Source organism: Coenobita brevimanus, chromosome 88 (assembly GCF_032717465.1).
Source record: "Coenobita brevimanus isolate Jiangsu-jjx chromosome 88, ASM3271746v2, whole genome shotgun sequence".
In the NCBI taxonomy this organism is placed as follows: domain Eukaryota; kingdom Metazoa; phylum Arthropoda; class Malacostraca; order Decapoda; family Coenobitidae; genus Coenobita; species Coenobita brevimanus.
The window spans coordinates 23,634,105-23,655,195 of record NC_137041.1 but is presented as its reverse complement, the minus strand read 5'-3'; positions in this window follow the sequence as shown (position 1 = coordinate 23,655,195).

Below are 21,091 nucleotides of genomic sequence, written 5' to 3'. Positions count from 1 at the left end.
GACGCCCGTCCTCCACCAGGCACCTGAGTAAACACCTCCAATGTCAATTTGGCCCCAGTCCCGAGGGCCAGACCCTAGTCCCCAGCCCCAAGTGAGGGGCCCTTCGCCACACACAGCCTGAGCCTCAGCCGAGAAACGATGCCCCTGAGAGTGGTCCCGTGGCCGCGGGACAAAGGGACTCCCAAAGGTCCTCTGCCTACCCTAGGCTGAGAGTTGTAAGCCCTGGACCTCCCCTCCCCCCCAGTGAAACAAAGTGGACCTAATGACAGTGAGTTAACTGTGAACAGTGAGATCGGCACTTAAGGCACGACAATCAGTTTACCGTGATACCAGTGTAGAGTGAGTAAAAGAACAGGCGCCCTAGTGAAATCCAGCTACAAGTGTACAGTGGGGCCAAGTAAGAACGTAAGACTATAAATACAAAAGCACAGACAGTGAATATTACAAACAGTGCCACTATGCTCGCCCCCTACTGTATAATGGTGCCTGCAACTAGTGCTGTCAATTACTCCCATCCCTTGTGCAGAGTCAGCCACAGCCCCCTCCCCCCTTGTGCTCAGCCTATAGACTTAGTGCCAGAACGGTGAATGCCTCATGACAGTGCCTTCTCACCATGGACAGTGTAATAATGCCTTTGCCCTCCTGAACCAGACTTAGACTCCTGTACATCTAGTATCCTGTGTGATACTCAACCCACTAATACTAGCCTATATATTGATTTTTGCCTATGAGATTGTATAAGATTGTCTACCTGTTCCACCACAGTTGAATTTGTCAATATACGTGTAAGGTTGTTGCCCTGTGTTGTTATGCCCTGGCCTTCTTGTTTTTCTAAGCTCCGGTCTAGAAAGAGAACTCAGCTATGCTCTAGGCATTCTAGGTACGGGAAGCTGCCCCTTAAACACCTAGGAGAACAATTATTATTATTATTATTATTATTGTTATTATTAGCAGTAGTAGTAGTAGTAGTTGTAGTAGTAGTGTATTGTGTGTGTGCACACGTGCATGCGTGTGTGCATATGTAGATGTGCATGCAACCGCTGTATTTCCTAGGATATTTGATGGATTTCACTGAAACTTCGCAGTAGAGTTTGACTCATTACATGGAAGGTCTTCCACTTTATACGATTTTCTACCCCTCACCAAATAAAAAAGTTCTCAGAAACAGTAAAAGGAGGGCAGATATGGCTTTGATATCTTAGTACTTGTGTTATGAGTCCATATTATAATTACAAATCATGATAGATAGATAGATAAATAAATATATAGACAGACAGATAGAAGCAGGAAGTCAGATGATGAGAAGGTATTGTGTCTGCGAGAATCGAGCAATGCTAAACATGCTTACACACTCTTAACTCAAGGAATGCTTTATAGGCACACGACAGCACCTCATGACCATACACACACATACACACATACTCACACACAGAGTTCTAGAACTTTCCAACCACAGTGTAAGACACGTGACACGATCCCTGCTACACCAGAATTTAGGAAGCAGAGCTCAGAAGGAGACAGGCCATAGAACCGGCAGGTAGTAGGGAGAAGAGCTTAGCAACATGAAAGAGAGAGAGAGAGAGACTTTGTTAATATTTTCAAGACAAATGAAAATAGTCCCATACTATTCTTTACCTCTCCTGTCATTGTATGACAAAAGGGAACCAAGATTATCTACTTACAAAGCTATTCACATATAACAACCGCTCGTACACAAGTTCAATATATATATGACTGATCTACAAACGTCTCTACAAGTTTATACAAAGTCTTTTATGACACATGTTGTATAATGAACCCTCATCCATAATGCAATATTTGGGAAGAGTGACTCTCCCAGTAATTCTTGAGGAGGAGTCAACATCTTCCATAAATAAAAACGATTAAAAACAGCTGTAAATGACCACATTGCTCCCAACTATATCGGCATACATATTGCATGATCGGGTAGACAGTTTCCCCTTTCCTCTGAATGTACAGAAAGAAATTTCACAACTCTGTATCACCATTATTTTATTATTATTATTATTATTAAAATGCGTGCGCTGCAGCATAGTGCCCCCGGGAAACTCTCCGACACCCCCACCAGGACCCCACGGAGGAGCCGCAGCCAAACCGCAAGACTCAGTGCGACAACGGCACAAGTCAGCCCAGGCCGTGTGCCCCTATGACACGCAGCCACCTCACCGTCGCCCTAGCAGACATAGGACACTACCTTCGGGGAGAGGTACCGCCGGATCAGATCGGGGTGGAGCTGTCTATCCAGCTCCAAACAGCACCCCTCAGGAGTTGGCCTGTAGCCACTCCCGCCTTCAACAGGAGTGTGCCTGTAGCCTCTCCGAAGGTGTCTTCCTCTTTGGGACAGCTGGTAGCCGCCCGCCCCTCGTAAGGGAATCAGTGAACAACCTACCTGAGGGTAACCAGGAGACGGCAGGTAGCTGCTCCTGCCTTCGTCAGAAGGTGTTCTTCCAGGGACAGCCTGCAGTCGCCCTACACCCCCTCCTGCAGGAGTTGGCCTGTAGCCACTCCTCCCTCCGGCAGAAGGAGATGGCCAATAGTCGCTCCCACCTTCGTCAGATGGCCGGTAGCCGCTCTGAAGGTGTTGCCCCCAGGTCAGCCTGTAGCCGCTCCTCCCTCCGGCAGAAGGAGATGGCCTGTAGTCGCTCCCGCCTTCATCAGATGGCCGGTAGCCGCTCCAAAGGTGCTGCTCTGGAGTCGGCCTGGAGCTGCTCCCACCTTCACCAGACAGCCAGTAGCCGCTCTGAAGGTGCCCAGAGGCGCACTGATTCCCCCACTCAGGCCATGGCCAGTCGCCAGGCCTTGGTGCCTCATAGCCGTGCCCTTGGGAAGCCATGGCCAGTAGCCGGGTCCCACGGCTGGAGACAGGCAAGAGCAGTGCTGCCGCCCCAGCGTGAGACGAGGGCCCAGACTCCCGACGCAGTGGAGACAGGAGGATTCCAGAGAGGCCCTAATGCCTCCCCTGGCCTCTGCTCCCTACGCCTGGCCCTGGAGAAGACCCACCTGACGGACCCTGATTCAGGTTGGTGCCGCAATCCCTCCCTAATGACGCCTCTTGACTCTGGGGGCCGCAGCCCTAGGGAACTCCAGGCCCTCCCCAGGACGCCCTGACGAGACCTCTCTACGCCTCGACAGCGGAAGACCAGCTCCGGCCGAGATCTGAGCCAGAGATTTCTGGACCTGTTTGGCCCCAGTCCTGAGGCCCACACCCCTGTACCCAGCCCGGAGAATACGGGCCCCTTCGCCACCTGCAGCCCAGGACGAGAGAAGACGCCCCTGTGAGTCATCCCGTGCCTTCCGGGCACGCCCTCCCCTGGCGGTGCCCCAGTTCCCGCAGAACTGTCGCCGGCGTGTCTCCCCACCGCCCCCACTGTATAAGTGACTCATGTTAAGTGTGATAATTCCCCAAGTTAGTGTAACAAAGATATACTGATATAGTGCACCCCGAATAACAGGTCAAGTGTTCACGAGAAGATAGAGGGGGAATGAATGATACCACAGGGCTGACTAATAATAACAAGTGCGGAGTCTAAGTGCTGGTGAATCAGACTCACGGAGTGACGCCCTTGTATGAAATCAGTAAGACGCGCAACCCGAGGGATTCACATTAGTAAAATATCCAAATGTCCCTTGCTACCAGAAAATAGTAAAGAGAAAGTGTTAGTAATACCTTCCCCCTCATATTACTGTAAACACAAAGAGACTCTCAGTGCCTTACACCCTCCCATAGTAAATCTCCTCGCGGCATTCGACGCGTATGTGAAAACCTCGTGCTGTAATAAATTACCAAAACCCCCTTGCTACCAGAAAGTAACAAGTCAAACTCCTCAATATCAACTCCCACTCGATACTACTAGAACTATAATCAGACCCTCAGTGCATCACCCCTCCCCCCCCCGTGTGAGACTCCCCCCTGACTCCCCCACGTGCACCGCGACCCTGTGTTCTAAGTAAACCTGTACACTAAACGTAGAGTGTTAGCATCAGTGCCTGTTGAATTAGTACCCTGCGAGATACTGATTATCTAGTTAAGGTTTTATCATTCACCAAATTCTGTGGTTTACTATCTGCTGTTTTGTCCTGTGATTGACTGAAGTATACACGTGTAAAGGTTATTGCCTGGAGTTTTTGTGTCCTACCTCTCTCTTATTTGCACTAAGCCCTGGTCTCAAAAGAGGACCCCGCTACAAGTTAGGTGTTCTAGGACCGAGGGGTCAGGCCTTTTTCACCTAGCATTACAATTATTATTATTATTGTTATTATTATTATTATCTATTGCCAGACGCCTCAATCCCGTTTGGGGTGGCCACAAACAAAACGCCTCCAAGTCACCCTGTCCCCCGCCATTTCACTGCCCTGCTCCCAACTCACACACCCCTCTCTCATATACCTCTCCACCCCGTCCCTCAATCTCATCCTCGGCCTCCCCCTCCCTCTTCCCCCCTCCACCTCACTCACATACACTCTCTTCGTCAGTCTTTCACCCTCCATCTTCTCCACATGGTCAAACCACCTCAGTGTGTTCCTCCTAACGCTTCCTATCACATCCACATTATTATTATTATTATTATTATTATTATTATTATATTGTGTTAGCAAATACATGGGGGTCGATGAAAGATCAAAAACTCCATTATGGGGTGGATAGTGAGAAAAAAAGTTCTTGTACCCCAGGCATTCAGTAACCCCTGCTAGTTTTCAGTAACCTCTCCAGTTACCAGTGGATTTTCCGAAGCTGATTAAAAGCGTCTAATGGAAACAAAAATACAACAGACATGTGCCTGGGATAAACAGGAATGAATGTAAATGGAAATGGTAAAGAACGATAGCTAGATTGAGGGAAATGTATTTGAGGAAACAGAATGAATAACACAAATGAGAAAAATAAAAGAAGAGGATACAGAGCAAAGAATGGGATACAGAAGACAAAAGGAACGGGAAGCATTTCAGTTGAGAGAGAGAGAGGGGAGTGGGGAGTATACTTTTACCAGACGGTACAAAAACTTTGCCAGCACAAAGAGCCGCAAGGCAGCAGGGTAACCACTTCACCACTGTAAATTAACTCGACCATAAAACTTTAAAAGGTCTGGATTGCATGTGGGAGAGAGGAGTGCTGTTAAGACCACTTCATTTGTCTTTTTACTGTATGGACGCATTAATATCAGACTTAAACGTCTGTGTTGACTGAAGAAGAGAGGACAGTGGTAGGGATGCTTCGTTAGCTTCTTCAAAATTCTGTGATGTATTTGCTTGTTTTCTCTCATTACCACCAGGCTCTGTTAATCAGCTTAGGAGAGTCCCTTCATAGCAAGAACAAGATTACTTCATTAACACATTCAGCGCCATTATGTGTTCCTCTTATTCTTTTCTTGGTATTTCAATATCATTTATTCATAAGAAAGTCTCCTCCGTATGAGGAATCAGAAGAAATAAAGATATAATAAACTCTATAATTTGATGATCCCTTTCAGTTATTCTGTACTTGCGATTTCAAGGCCATTTTATTTACTGTAGAAAAGACTTGTTATACTGACAGCAATACTTCACTAATCCTTTGAGAACAGTTTTACGTGAGTCATTAGACACCAGATATAAGAAAGCTATGTGGGCTTACGTTCTTCTTGTTCTTGGTGATATTTACTTTCCCCGCCTCATTCTTGGAGGAGATAGCAGAGTCCGCAGAGGGGTGGTGTACTGTCTCGGTGGACACGGTTTCGAATCACGGTTGGTGCCCGGGGAACATTATAAAGTATTCAAATTTCCTTAAAGCAGACTTTATTTTTCTCTCAAAGACTCGCCAAAATGTAAAACCATCCCAGCTAATACCATTACACCAACCCTGCATGAAACAGATATGCATGCAATATGGACGGTGGGTGTTAACGCTAAAACGGTGACAAGTGGAGGTGTGTAGCACGTAGGAGTGCTGGACTTCAGCAAACGGGTTCCTTACTCTGTTCTCGAAGTCGGACACATAGAGAACGACAAACAGGCAAACAAAAAAGGTAAGTAAACCATCGCCACGCCCATTCCTACTATCTTATAATATCCATCGTCATAGTGTGTATTGCCCCTCTTCCGGCGCACCATCCACCACAAACCCCGTCCATCCCACATACTCTTGTCTCCCAGTGCTACTTATTGTCTACCAGCCTCCACCTCCCACCTCCCCCAGCACCAAACTTTTGCGATTTTCTTTTCCCACCGACAACACCACCGCTCATTCAGTGTCTTCCTTCACTAGTTCTCCTTCCGTCCTGCCCAACTGTAGATGTTGAGGCGCAACGACCAAAACATTGTAGTCCAGTCCATCTATCACACCCTCATCATTTTGCCCATTCCACCCATTTCCTCCTCTATCAGATGTGACTGACACCTCACCAGCCATCCTAAATTCTCCACAACAAATACTTCCCCCAGCATGTCTCATCACCCGCCATCATCCCAACTCATGCAGCTCACTATTACCTAGAGTCTCATCCAGTTCTGCTCAAATTAGTAAAAAGATAGTGGTGAGGACAGACGGTTTCTGTCCTTCCATCTCTGCCTTCATTTATAGCTTCCTCTCTAGTCATTCTTTAGCTGCTGATGTAGACGACCACCTCTCTTCTTCTAGAGCTGTCAGTAGTGGTGTTCCCCAGGGCTGTGTCCTATAACCAACTCTCTTCTTTCTTTTCACCAATGCCATTCTACTCGTAAGCTGTACATCTAACCCTATCCATTCACACGCTGATAACTTCACCCTGTACCTTTCCATTTGCTTTGTGCAGTGTCCATCTCAGCAATTACTTCAATAAACAGGGCTTGAGGCCATGGCACACCTAATATCTGACTAGGTTCAGCTCTCTGATTGGGGTAAAAGCAATCTTGTTGTTTTTAATGCATCAAAAATTCAGTTCTTACATTTTTCAACCCGACAGAATCTTCCACAGGAGTATCCTCTAATTTTCAACAATATACGACTCAACCCTGCGCCATCTTTAAACATACTTAGGGTTTCGTTCTCTTGGGCTTTATCTTGGAAAGATTATATAACTACTCTTGGAAAATCTGCTTCCAAGAGATTAGATGTGCTAAGTCGACTCCGTTCCCTCTTTACCCTTGCACAGTTGATGACTTTATACATAGGTTTCATTCGCCCCTGTGTAGAGTTCAACTCTCGTGTGTGGGGAGGCTTCCCACACACAGCTGTTCTGAGCAAGGTATAATCAAAGGCTTTTCGTCTCTTTAACTCTCCTCCTCTTACTGGCTCTATTCAACCTGTCTCTACCCCGCACTGCTGCATCTTTATCTCGTTTTTATCGCTACTTCAACGGTCGCTGCATCTCTCGACTGTTTGCTTGGATCCCTCCACAATTATGCTGGGCGTGTAGCACCCATCTAGCAACAAACTCTCAACCCTTTCTCATCGACATCTCGAATGCAAGCCTTAATTGTTACTTCCAGTCCTTCATGTATGCAACATGTCAACTCAGGAACTGTCTTCCTCTGTCTGTACTTCCTACTGCCTATGACCTCTAATCTTTCAAACGCAATGTGTCCAAGCATTTCGAAATGAACGGATCTCGAATTTGGCTCTCTGTTATCTTGCTTTTGTTTTTGCATGCAGGGATAAACCTTATGGACTTCCGGCCGTTGAAAAAAAAAAAAAAAATCACACAGACACGATGCCAATCTTCGTAATTTTGGCCTTTCAATCTTTGGTAGGTTGTTCACTATCCTGGAATTCTAGGCCGCTGCACCATTCAGGTTATCACAGACGCTTCCTCTAGACAGGAAATCATTTTACCTATCAACCCATAAAGCGTGGACATCTAAGTTGTGTATTTAAATTCGAACCTTGGTGCTGGCTGTTAGGTAGGTTGGCAGCCAGTAGCATTAACCACTCTGTAGCCGAGTGGCATTGACTAATCGATGACCAATCGACCTACAATACCAGAATTTAAGACGGTATAGTTGTTTTTGCTGAGGTCCACATCCATCATCACCGGTGCCTATCCCTCCCACCCACCCTAATATTTTGCTTCCTTATTTATAAGTTGCATATCATTGTTCTACCCAAAATACGCTTATTTGTTCAATCCAAAATACGTTTTTCTTATCACAGACAGTACTTCCTTCTGTATGACCAGCTTTCCACAACTATGCCAACCCTTCCTGCATAATCCTTTTCATCTATTCCATTCCTTTCTGCTTTGATATGGTTATTGTCGTAAATACCAATTATCTGCCTACTAGGTACTAACAGTATCGAAATTCGTAGGATATGCTTAAGAGGAACATGTGAAAAGATAGAGAAAAATGAAAATGGTGGTGTTGATGTTCATGTGCTGGAATGCAGTGGTTGAAGAACCTTATTATGGTTTTAACATGTGAAAAAATAAGAAAGAGAGAGAGAGACAGACAGACAGACAGACAGACAGAGTGGATAAGGGAGAATATGAGAGTGAGGAGGAGAAGCTTAGGGAATAGGAGGATGTCAAGTATTATCTGCAGACTTCTGATAAATTACCAATATGCCGGCAATCGAACCCGGGACCCTCACGTGAGAGCCAGGCAGCATACCACTACAACACGACCAGGTAAAAGTTAACTCACGTTGTCACAATCTTGTAACCAACGTCCCTCCGCCCCCACTGTGGGCATCAAGAGGATGAGTTAACCCCCTGGCACTCGGGCAAGTAGATGCTTTTAATCTATCCCAAGCACTTACGGCAAGTCAGAATTAAGAGAGAAACCTGTACTATACACAGGAAAAATCATCTAATAAATTACCAATTTGCCGGAAATCGAACCCGGGACTCTCAGGTAAGAGCCAGGCAGCATACCACTACACCACTACCGGGTAAAACTCTCGTTGTCACAATCTTGTAACCAACGTCCCTCCGCCCCCAATGTGGGCATAAAGAAGTTGAGTTAACCCCCTGGCAATCGGGCAAGTAGATACTTTTAATCTATCCCAAGCACTTACGGCAGGTCAGAATTAAGAGAGAAACCTGTACTCACTTGCTGTAAGTGCTTGGGATAGATTAAAAGCATCTACTTGCCCGAGTGCCAGGGGGTTAACTCATCCTCTTGATGCCCACAGTGGGGGAGGAGGGACGTTGGTTACAAGATTGTGACAACGCGCATAAAATTTTTCCTGGTCGTAGTGTAGTGGTATGCTGCCTGGCTCTCACCTGAGAATCCCGTGTTCGATTCCCGGCATATTGGTAATTTATCAGATGATTTTTCCTGTGTACAATACAGGTTTCTCTCTTTATTCTGACTTGCCGTAAGTGCTTGGGATAGATATGATACCATACCAGTCACACAAATTATTTCCTTCTCCATCCGGCTATACACAAAGCCCATAATAATAGGCCGTACTTCCTCCGTCATGGCCATGCATCCATCACGTGCCAGCTTATCGTCTCTGCCACTAAACATAAACGTGAAAGGTCTGAAGTGTCATATCTCAGAAGCCATTACACAACCAGGCCTGATGTTTTGGCAAGCATCGTTCAAGGCATAACCTGAATTGATTTCAGATCGGAAGGGGTGACCGCCTAGAATCATATGAAATATTGGTTAATACTTGCTACATCCAGATGATTTTACTCAGATAAGGTCAGACATGGACTGAGAGGGTTATATGTATTCTTTCACTTCCCTAGAAATGGTCTCCACATATATAATAACATCGTCTGGGAATGTCATAAATATAAAACTCGTTATCGGACTGAAGGAGTTAGTGTGAATAATATCATCAGGGCGAAGAAAAACTTGAAAAAAATTGTACATAAATACTTTTGGTCAGCAGTCAAAACAAACAGGGGAAGACATGTTTTATACTCACGACCACCTCATTATAGTGGTAATGAACACAGCCTACTAAACTCCACATCACAGATCTATTACTTTTGTCTGTCTTTGTCGTCTGTCTGTCTGTCTGTCCCTGGAGAGGAGAGTGAGTGAGAAGAATACTTCCCAGTGTTGCCACACGTACGATAATTATCGTATATGTACGATAATATTGCCTCTGGTACGATGTACGATACCATTTATTATCGTACAGTTTGTACGCTAAGTTTGGGTTGAAAGTTAGCATGGCAGGAAATTTTGTGGCACATATAGCCTATCATGCACAGTTGTTCCACGATTTGACAGATGAGTAATCTGAAGGGCTAATATAATGATCACTGAAAATACTTCTTTTATGGTCTTGCTGAGTTATCATCTGCACGAGGAAGCACATTTCTAAGAGTTATGTATGCAATTTCTATGGATCGCATTTTGCTGCTAGTCAGACTGATTTTCTAGATTGATACAAAGGGTATTTTTCGTTACATTATTTTTTGTAATGAAGGATATGATTATATTATTATAATATTATTATTAAGAGATTTTCATGGTATACCCTAATTCTGATACAAAACACAGTGATAAATATACACCAAAGAACACATCAGTACCTTACAAAATTACGGGACTGATGAAGATAAATGTAATGGGTAAGTTTTCCGTAACTACACGAAGGTATCATCGACAATTTTAAATTTTAAAATACGTCAGATTAGTGAGTGGATGCTTTGGCCATATGGAGATGGAGAGGGAAAGACTGACGAGGAGAGTGTATGTGAGTGAGGTGGAGGGGGGAGAGGGAGGGGGAGGCCAAGGATGAAATGGAGGGAAGGAGAGGTATATGAGAGAGGGGTGTGTGAGCTGGGAGGGGGGCAGTGAAATGGCAGGGGACAGGGCGACATGAGGGCGATTTGTTTGTGGCCACCCATACGGGATTAAAGAGTCTGGCAATAGATAGGTAGAAAGAAAGAGATAGAAAAATTAATTAGTAGTGTACGATAATGCCAACGAAAAAGTTTTATTTTTGAAGAGACGATACGATAATTCCCATCTAAAAGTGTGGCAACACTAATACTTCCCCAGTAATCCTGCTTGTTGTCAGAGACGACTCAAAGGGACCTTTTTGTCTTCAGTCTTTCATTCCTTACTGTCCTCTTCTCTTCTGTCCTACCTCTCTTCTTGATATTTCCGTTTCTTTTTTTTTCCGGCTTCTATTGTCCTCTACTAACAGGTTTGACATTTGGTCTCATTGCATGAGGGATAATTACGTCGTTTCTACAAACATCCCGTGTCCATCACGCAATCTATAATCTCCCTTTAATTTCTAATTATCCTTTGCCGTGTCCTTCCAACTCCTTACCATACCTTCAAATTTTAACATAATGCCATATGATTTGTGCTATCTGGAACATGGATCTCTCTCTCTCTCTCTCTCTCTCTCTCTCTCTCTCTCTCTCTCTCTCTCTCTCTCTCTGTATATTAAATTTTTCCTATTTTCTGTTAACAGACTAAACACTCCTGAGGCGGGGAAAAATCGTGAACAGAAAAATGTAGTCCCATTTAAAGGGATGAGCAAAAATAAGAAATGTGATGAGAGGGAAACTCGGAGAAAAAGGTACGAGGAGAGGGAAACTGGTAAATAAAGAAAGTAGTGAAGAGAGGGAATGTGGAAAATAAAAGAAAAAGTGTGAGGAGAGGGAAAGTGGAAGATAGGAAAAAAAAACGTGAGAAAGAAATGGTAGGGAGATGAGAATATGACAAAACAATATTAATGAAAGGAAAGGAGAAATGCTAAGAAAGGAAACATGGAAACTGGAGAATTTGAGGCTAGATAGAAAGTATGGGTGGAGAGGATTACTTTAAGGAGAGCGAATATTTTGAGAGGAATGGGATTATATGAAGTGTGGGAAAATGGTGTATGGATTGAAGAAATATGTGCAGAGAGAAAAACGGATGTAAGTAAATATCTGGTGAGGTAAAGTTCACGAATGAAGGAAAATCATGTGAGGATAAAGAATGTGGTATTTTAAGAGAAACCCATGACAAGAAAATAATAGAATAAGGAGAGGGGAAACAGGGAAGGTGAACATGAATATAGTTTTGTTAAAGCCCTTCCACACATCATGATCCATGCGGCAATATGTAGGCAAGGTACTCCTTCAGTACAGTGATGTCGTATGGATATTATTCTTACCATTGTCACAAAAAATTATTTACTTAGGTAGAAACATCTCATAGTTATGGGGTTAACAATGCAAGACACCGTATACTAGGTAGTACAGAAGTCACCGTGGTACCACTTTCATAGGAATTATTAATGCATAATATACCTGATCATTATCTTGTATGGTATTTCTATAATCTTAAAATCGATGCATGTGTCATCAGTAGCATATAAGAGGAATGTTACTGGCTCTGGATGTAGAGGCTTGCATCCCCTTCTGAGGGGGTTGAATGCGCAGATGATTTGAGCATGGGATACCCCTAGCGTCAAGAGTTAACTAGGTGGAATTCCGACATTTCTATCATAAGCCGGAAACAGAAAATTTATTAAATGGCCACTATCAGGTCAGAGCCCCCAAAGAAATGTGTATAATATACTTCAACAGCAACGTAGTAGGCAGATGATTTTTGTGTTTATTGTACGGTTTTCAGATTATCTTATCTAGTGGTCATAAAAAAAAAAAAAACATGGTGGACATTGCATAGGTACCGAAAATCAAGTCAGCCACCACGCAAAGACCGTCAAACATGAAAACATGTACCTGTTTTTTTTTTTTACACAGACATAGTAGAAAGATTATTTTAGTGACTAAGAGCAGTTACGGTATATGCTTTGAATTACATAACGTGATAATACTGGGCTAATAATAAATGTAATTACTGTATAATCATAAGTTTACTGAAAGAGATTACACAGTACAGAAGAAAATACGAGCATCAATATGAATAAAATTTATGCTGATCAATTAACAAGGTTATTTGTAGCTATGTGATACGATATGAAAATATATTTACACGTACACGGTATGATTTGCATACTAATTAAATCATTATCGTATGATACGAAACCATAGACAGTAAATGTTAGTCAACCTAATTGTCATGTTTCACCCAGACAGTGGATGAAGTGTAAAAATTTACTGTTCTGACCTATCTGCACAATTCAAAATGTCAGTTACCTAATAGGCTAGCTACTTATTTTTACACACTGATCGTTCATGCTTGTGACAGAAGGTTACATAGTTTTGTCCTGCATTTTTGCAAGGGCAGTTTTTTGTATTACACTTTCTCAAGCAGTACAGATAGCAAGCATTACATGGGTTAGTGGATTTAGACATTTTGGAGGCAAGAGGATGTCATTATCAATCATCCAGCCAAAATTCGCTGGATCTGGGGTCGCGTGGGGGTTCATCTCGTAGGTACAGGACCTTACGAACTGTACAACAAGGAGAGCTCTTTAGATGAGGCCATGAATGATACTTGATGTTGGAGGTTGGAATTTCAGGGGTTTCAACAATGAATGTTGGATATGGCCCTCCATTTCAAGTTGGTTATAGGTCCGGGACTTGGATCAGCCCACATGTGAACATGATACGCCTTAGCTTTCTTTGCCATGTCTTCAGTTAACGGATCTGTCTGTGTGAAATTGGCTAGGAACTTCTGTGGGTCACTGGAGAGAGCCGCGTGTTTTGTTCCACTCCCACTGATGCCATCGCAGGTGAGTATATGTGTCTTCACAATAACACTGCACAGTCTCACTCCCAAATTATCTGTCAGAATAATAATGTAACGGTACGTGACACCTATGCTCACCAGAGCCAAAGTCTACCCACAACCCTTGAAGACACCCTCGCGCTAGTGAGAGATAAAGTGAAGTAATCACACTATTATTGGACATCATTGTACAAGTATATCACAAGCAGCCAACGACTCTCACGATCCAAAGGGAAGTTCAAGGCGATTGTTAGCGTCTTCCATACGACATATCATTGCTTCGACAGATTCAGCTACAGACGGTAGGGCTAACAAACTGCTGGCTTGAAGCAACTATGCTGGCACAACTTCCTCATCTGTGATGCACCCGCTGAGCATGACAGTCAGTTTCAACAGCTCAGGAGTAGATGCCAGGTGGGGGGCCACCTGTTCCAACTTGGTTTGTTGATTGGTGATGTCCAAAACTTGTCAATCTATTGTGGTATCAGGACAGTTGCAGTGATATCAGTAGGGTCAACAGAACCACTCCACCAGCACGATGAAAATTTTCTCCAGCTTTGATGGATGACTCCAGGCTGGCACAGGGGTAAACTGAGCGTGCCACGGAAAAAAACACATTAATTGCCCGATCGAATGTTCCAAATGATGCTAAGTTTGGATATAACTGAATTTTAAGCATAAAGTCAAAGGTAACGGATTCGTCCTCCAGGAAAATGCATGACATCTTCCGTCAAATATTTCATTTCAGCAATCAGTGTGCTCTAGTCAGGATTGCAAGTCAAGTCACCTTCAAATACTTTCTGCTCATTCTTTCTGCCATGATAAGGACCTCTAAGGATGTCAGTATCTATGAAAAGAAAGAGAAATACCATACACACTTGTATTAAAATGAAAATTACTATACACATATGTAAAAGAATGAACGAAAATTACTAAAATTACTATACACACTTAACCATACAATCAACAGTGTTAATAAACAGTACTGTAAAAGAGTGGGCTGAAAGCTCCATACTCAGCTGAAGTTTTACACTTCCATCAAAAGGTATATACGTTCCCAAAGTTGTGGCAGATTTAGGTGATAATACTGAATTTGAGTAAGCTTTGGCAACATTTTTAGGACATCACCAGTAAGCTGGGTATAACTGACAAACACCAAATTATATACCTAATTTCATTGTCCAACTATATTCTGTCAAAAATAAAACACGTTATCATGTACGATGTTGCACGGCGCCCATTTTAGCTTTCGGTACCTAATTACCATATGTGTCCCATTGTTTTAGGCACACTTGAAAGGCTTGTAATGAACACAAAAATCATGTATCTATTACGTTTCCATCAGATTATATAAATATTTCTTCTTTGGCTCTGACCTGATGGTGGCAATTTAGGATAATGGCAGTTTCTGGCTAACACCACAAATTACGAAATTCAACCTAGTTGATTCTTGAAGCTAGAGGTGCCCCATGCTCAAATCAACTGTCATGAACTATGCCTTCGGAACTGTTTCGAACTCCATATCCAGGCCCTGGACTAGAAGAAAAACATTAAAGAGAAGGCATTAGAAAAGGTCCATGTTCAATTAGATTATGACCCTTGACCCGAAGTGTAAAGTAAACAATAGCAAAAATCGGCATATTTCATTGTCCACTTCATAAGGCATTACTCTCACAATAAATCATATTTCACTCTGAAATGCAAAACTCACTCCATAAAGCATCGCTCACTCCACAATGCATCATCCATTCCATAAAGCCCAACTCACTCCATAAAGCATCACTCACCCCATGAAGAATCATCCACTTCATGAAGCATACTTAACTCCATACAGCATCATCCACGTTATATAACGTTAAGAACTCCACAAGGCATCATCCACCCCATAAAGCATCATCCACTTCATTAAAGCATCAATAACTCCATAAAGTTATTTGTAGTGAGGAAGAAAGAGGTGAAAATATTAGTAAGAGAGAGTAAGATGAAAGTGGATGAAGAATTTGGAGGGAACTTGAGTGAAAAGTGGAGGGAATGTAAGAAAATGTTCTGGAAAGAGGTAAAGAAAGACACTGAGCCAAAGAAGTTAGCTGGGGAGTGAAAGAAAAAAAATGGTAGATTACTAGCAGAGAAGGGAGAAAAGGTGAGCAGGTGGAGAGAACATTTTAAGGAATTGTTCAACATAGAGAATGAAAGTAATGCAAGTATAAGTGGCTGGGGAATGACTGGGAGAAGAAGGGTTGTGAGAAGAGAGGAAGAAATCAGTAGGATGGAGGTTGTGGAAGCAATGAAAAAAATTAAAATGGGGAAAGGCCCAGGAATTGATGGAGTGTGTGGTGAAATGCTGAAACATGGGGTAGGGATAGTGGTGGAGTGGATGTGGAAGATGTGCAGATTGGCATGGGAGGAAGGTAGAGTCCTGGAGGATTGGACGTCAGGTATAATTTTTCCCCTGTACAAAGGAAAAGGGGAAAAAAGAAGTGTGTGGTAATCATAGGGGCATTTATCTTCTTAGTGTAATAGGAAAAGTATATGGTAGGATATTTATTGACAGAGATTAGGGAAACAACAGAGGACTTAGTTGGAGAAGAAAAGGGAGGTTTTAGGAAGGGAAGAAGTTGTGTAGATCAGATATTCATTCTTAGATCTTTAGTGGAAAAGTTTCTAGAGAAGGGAAAGAAGTTGTATGTGGCCTTCATGAATTTGGAGAAAGCATATGACAGGGTGGATAGACAAGAACTGTGGAAAGTATTAAGAATATATGGAATTGATGGGAATTTGTTGAAGGCTGTGAAGAGTATGTATGAGGGTTCTAAGGTTCCAGTGCGTGTGGATAGTGAACTGAGTGAATTTGAAGGTTGGACTGAGACAAGGATGTGTCATGTCTCCATTGTTTTTAAATTTGTATATGGATGTGGTTATAAGAGAGATACAAGGTAAGGCAGTGGATGTTGGAGCATCCCTAGTGAGAGAGGGCAGTGTTTGGAAAATCCCTGTACTGTTGTTTGCTGATGACACTGTGTTGATAAGTGAAGACGAAGGGAAGCTGCAAGGCTTGGTGGATGAGTTTGGGAGAGTGTGTAAGAAATGGAATCTAAAGGTGAATGTAGAGAAGAGTAAAGTTACGGTCTTTGAGAGAGGTGAAGTCAGTGATAGTACAGTGAGGCTGGATGAGGAGGAAATGGCAAATGTGAGTGCATTTAAATACTTGGGTACTGTGATGAGTAAGGATGGAAGTTTAGAGGATGAAGTGCTTGAAAGAGTGCAACAGGGAAGAAAGATTGCTCGTTCCTTGAAAGCAGCGATAAGAAACAGGGAAGTGAGCATGGAAGTGAAAAAACTACTACAGGACAGTATTGTGATACCAATTCTAACGTATGGAAGAGAATCTTGAACCTTGTTGGAGGGACAGAAGTCAAAAGTGAGAGCAGTGGAAATGAGTTATTTGAGAGGAGCATGTGGAGTCACATGGAGAGACAGACGGACAAATGAGGAAATGAAGGAGCATTGTGGTGTGGATAAGGATTTGATAGGAAGTGTTAGGAGAAACACACTGAGGTAGTCTGGCCTTTTGGAGAGGATGGAGAGTGAGAGACTGACGAGGAGAGTGTATGTGAGTGAGGTGGAGGGGGGGAGGGGTAGGCCAAGGATGAGATGGAGGGATGGAGTGGAGAGGTATATGAGAGAGGGAGATGTGAGCTGGGAGTAGGGCAATGAAATGGCGGGGGACAGGGCGACATGGAGGCGATGTGTTTGTGGCCACCCCTTACGGGATTAAGGTGTCTGGCGATAGACAGAAAGATAGAACTCCATAAAGCGTCATCCACCCCATAAAGCATCATCCACCCCATAAAGAGTCATCCACTTCATGAAACATCAATACCTCCACAAAACGTTATCCTCTCCATAAGACCTAACTCACTCACTCACTGCATAGATAGATAGATAGACAGATATTTTATTGACCACAATAATACATTAATACTGGTAATTTATGTAATTACAATGATTTGAGGCCCAATATTATTCTTAATCTGATTCTTTAGGACTATCCTTAACTCTATACAGTGTTTGTAATAGCACACATTCCATAAACAAATATTACTCAACGAAAAGTATCAATACCGTCTATGACAACGTTGACAGACATAAAATGGTTGCACTGTCACAGATAAAGTTTTCGTCAAATATCATCTGATTTTTTATTTGATAGGAACATTAACCCCTGAAGCAAGCAACTCGCTCACTGGTTTTACTCGTCTACACGTAAACGACCCTATCATCCCTGAAAGGGGTCTTAAATTACACAAATGCTACACAAGCTGAAGAAAAATTGCCTAGTAATAACTGGAAAAATAAAAAGATAGTATATCCACACGCCACACGCATCAAAGAGTAAAATAATTAAAATGCGTACACAGGGAGAGCTAGTAATTTGGGGCAGGATACACTCTTAGGCTTGAGTTAATTACTGAGCACAGGGATGCATTATCAAATCTACCCATAAATAAATCACTAAGGGTTGTAAACTGATAAGTGTCACGAATATGTTGGGAGAGTGGACAGTCCTGCGCTACGTGTAACTCTGTCTGCACCTGTCCACACGTACACAGCCGCTCCTCAATGGGTAGGCGGCCTCGCCCCCTCCTACTCCATCTTCCTACTTCCACTGCCAGCCAGTGTGCTGACAGCCGAAAACGACTGAATGCAGTTCTGTGGTCCTCTCGCACTGTATGCCTACTATATAAATATCATGTACGCCTTGGTTCGGGTTCATTTCTCTATAAGTACATCTTGATGAGACAGACTGAAATATGTTATTCTTAAGGGTTTCCATTTCCACAGCTATGTCATCTACATCGTTATCTATAAGTTCTGACACATACATGCATGTAGAATATCTAGTATTAAGGGTTAAGGTAAGAGCAAAATTTAAGGGGTCATCGTTCATAAGTGAGCTCTCATGCCACACTTTCCTAAAAAAATTCCTTTGCTTACTCCTTACTAAATCTTTAAGTGGAGGATAACCGGATTCTTTATAGCAAACATCATTACACGTTGTTGTCCTGACACCAAGCAAGTTCTTAACTGACCAATTATACAGTTTTACTATTGGCATTAAGTCTGCATTTAGCCAAGACTCACAACCATACAAGATGGCCGACGTAAGTGCAGCATCCACAATTCGTTTTTTAACTATAAATGGGATATCGTTATTTCTTCTTAAAAATGAGACAGATTTATTAACATGAGCCATCCTAGTACTGGCATGAACCCTGACTGCAGAAGATACAGAACCATCGCAAGTGAATGGTGAACCTAAATACACGTACTGACTGCACGACTCTACCACAAGCCCGTCCAATACTAATGATTGCTTGTCTACTACGGTGCCATGAATAACAAAAAACTTTGTCTTAGATTCATTAATTTTCATACCATAATCATAGCAGAAATTTTTTAAGTGTTGTAATTTCCTTATCATGTTTACTCTGCTAGTAGCCAATAAGACTGTATCATCCATTAAGACAAGAAGATGCAACCATGACAGGAATCCATCTGTTCTACAGTTCTCTTTAATAAGTTTTATCAAATCATTGACATATAATATAAATAAAAGGCAGGAAGTGGGCGACCCTTGACGTACACCAACTACAGCATCATTCACTGCATACAGTTTCATTCACTGCATACAGCATCATTCACTCTATGAAACATCACTCAATCCATAAAGCATCACTCCATAATGCATCATTCACTTCATAAACATCATTCACTCCACAAACCAATGTTCACCTACTGTAATAATGTGTATCTCACTCCATTAAGCATCACTCCATAAAGCACTGCTCACTCCATACAGCATCATTCACTTCATGAAACATTACTCACTGCATAAAGCATAACTCCATAAACCAGTGTTCACCCCACAAAGCATATCTCACTCCATTAAGCATTACTCCATAAAGCATCACTCACTCCATACAGCATCATTCACTCCATAAACCGTTGTTCACTTCGTACAGCATAGCTCAGTCCATTAACCTTGGAAAACTAACCCTCAGTTCTGGTAACACTAACACTAATCTAGGGTGTCTCACACCCGAAATCGGGAAATAAAAAAATATATATATATTAAGTGCAATACTTTATTACTATAAATGTAAACCTACGAGCAAAAGTTCGCCGACAGTCCTTAGAACGCATATGTTTTCAAGCATAGCCCATAGAGGGCTCAGTGCTCTTCCACCGGTGTAAGGGAGAAGGAAGGAGATGGAATGGATGATCGGGTGGGGGGGGGCAACAAGACAGGGGAGGGAAAGAACCTGTGGCGATGGTAAACGCCACATATCGGGTGTTTTATAATTATAATTTTAATAATTATTATTTAATAATAATAATAATAATGTAATATTATTATTATTATTATTATTATTTATTATTATGATTATTATTATTTATTATTATTATTATTATTATTATTATTATTATTATATTATTATTATTATTATTATTATTATTAGTAGTAGTAGTAGTAGAAATAGTAGTAGTAGTAGTAGTAGTAATAGTAGTAGTAGTAGTCGTAGTAGTAGTACCAGCAGTAGTAGTCGTAGTAGTAGTAGTAGTAGTATCATATTATTTTTATTACTGCTACTACTACTACTACTACTATTATTACTACTACTACTAAAACTACTATTACTATTATATTATTTTTATTACTACTACTACTACTACCACTACTACTACTACTACTATTGTTACTATTGTTATTATGGTGGTAGACGAGGGTGCTCATCATCCACTCACTCGATGTAGTGCTGCTTTGGGTGTCTGCCTTTTGCTCTATTCTTTCCTTCCTCTTTTGTCTTTCCTTAATTCCTTCCTCTTCCTACTGCCTGTGGGTGACATTACACTCCCTCTTCAGTCTTTCCTTCACTCTTTCCTCTTCTTCTATATATGAGTGACAAGCCAAATGGTTTCCTGTACACCAGGAAACTAATTAGTACACTGGGTGGTACCCATATAACCAAATTATGGCGCCTGGTGGTTCAGTGGATAATTCAGGCGCTCCAATCAGACTGAACCTGTGTAAGTTTATATCCAACAGGTGGCTGGGGTTTATTGCTCACGTAATGCCACTCAAGAATGAGAGGGGCTGGTCACTCTCATTTTAAATGTCAGGACCAACTTGCCTAGCCCAGGGCTCCTACGCTCCTCAATGGGTGGCATAGGATTGGACGATGGATGGATGGATGGAGTATTATTATTATTATTACTATAATCCCTCCATCCATCCACTGTGTAACAAAGAATTAGTTTATTCATTTTTTTTGGTCTTGTTACACTCAGTCTTCCACGCTGATTCCAATGGTGTATGTTTTGTTTGTCTATCTCTAGGTTTTTGTCAACAATGGGCAATTGTTTATTTCCAGTCTTGTTACCACGCACCGATGTAATGGCTGACCATGAAGACATTGTCGATGAAGTAGGGGAAAATGGTGATGAATCGTAT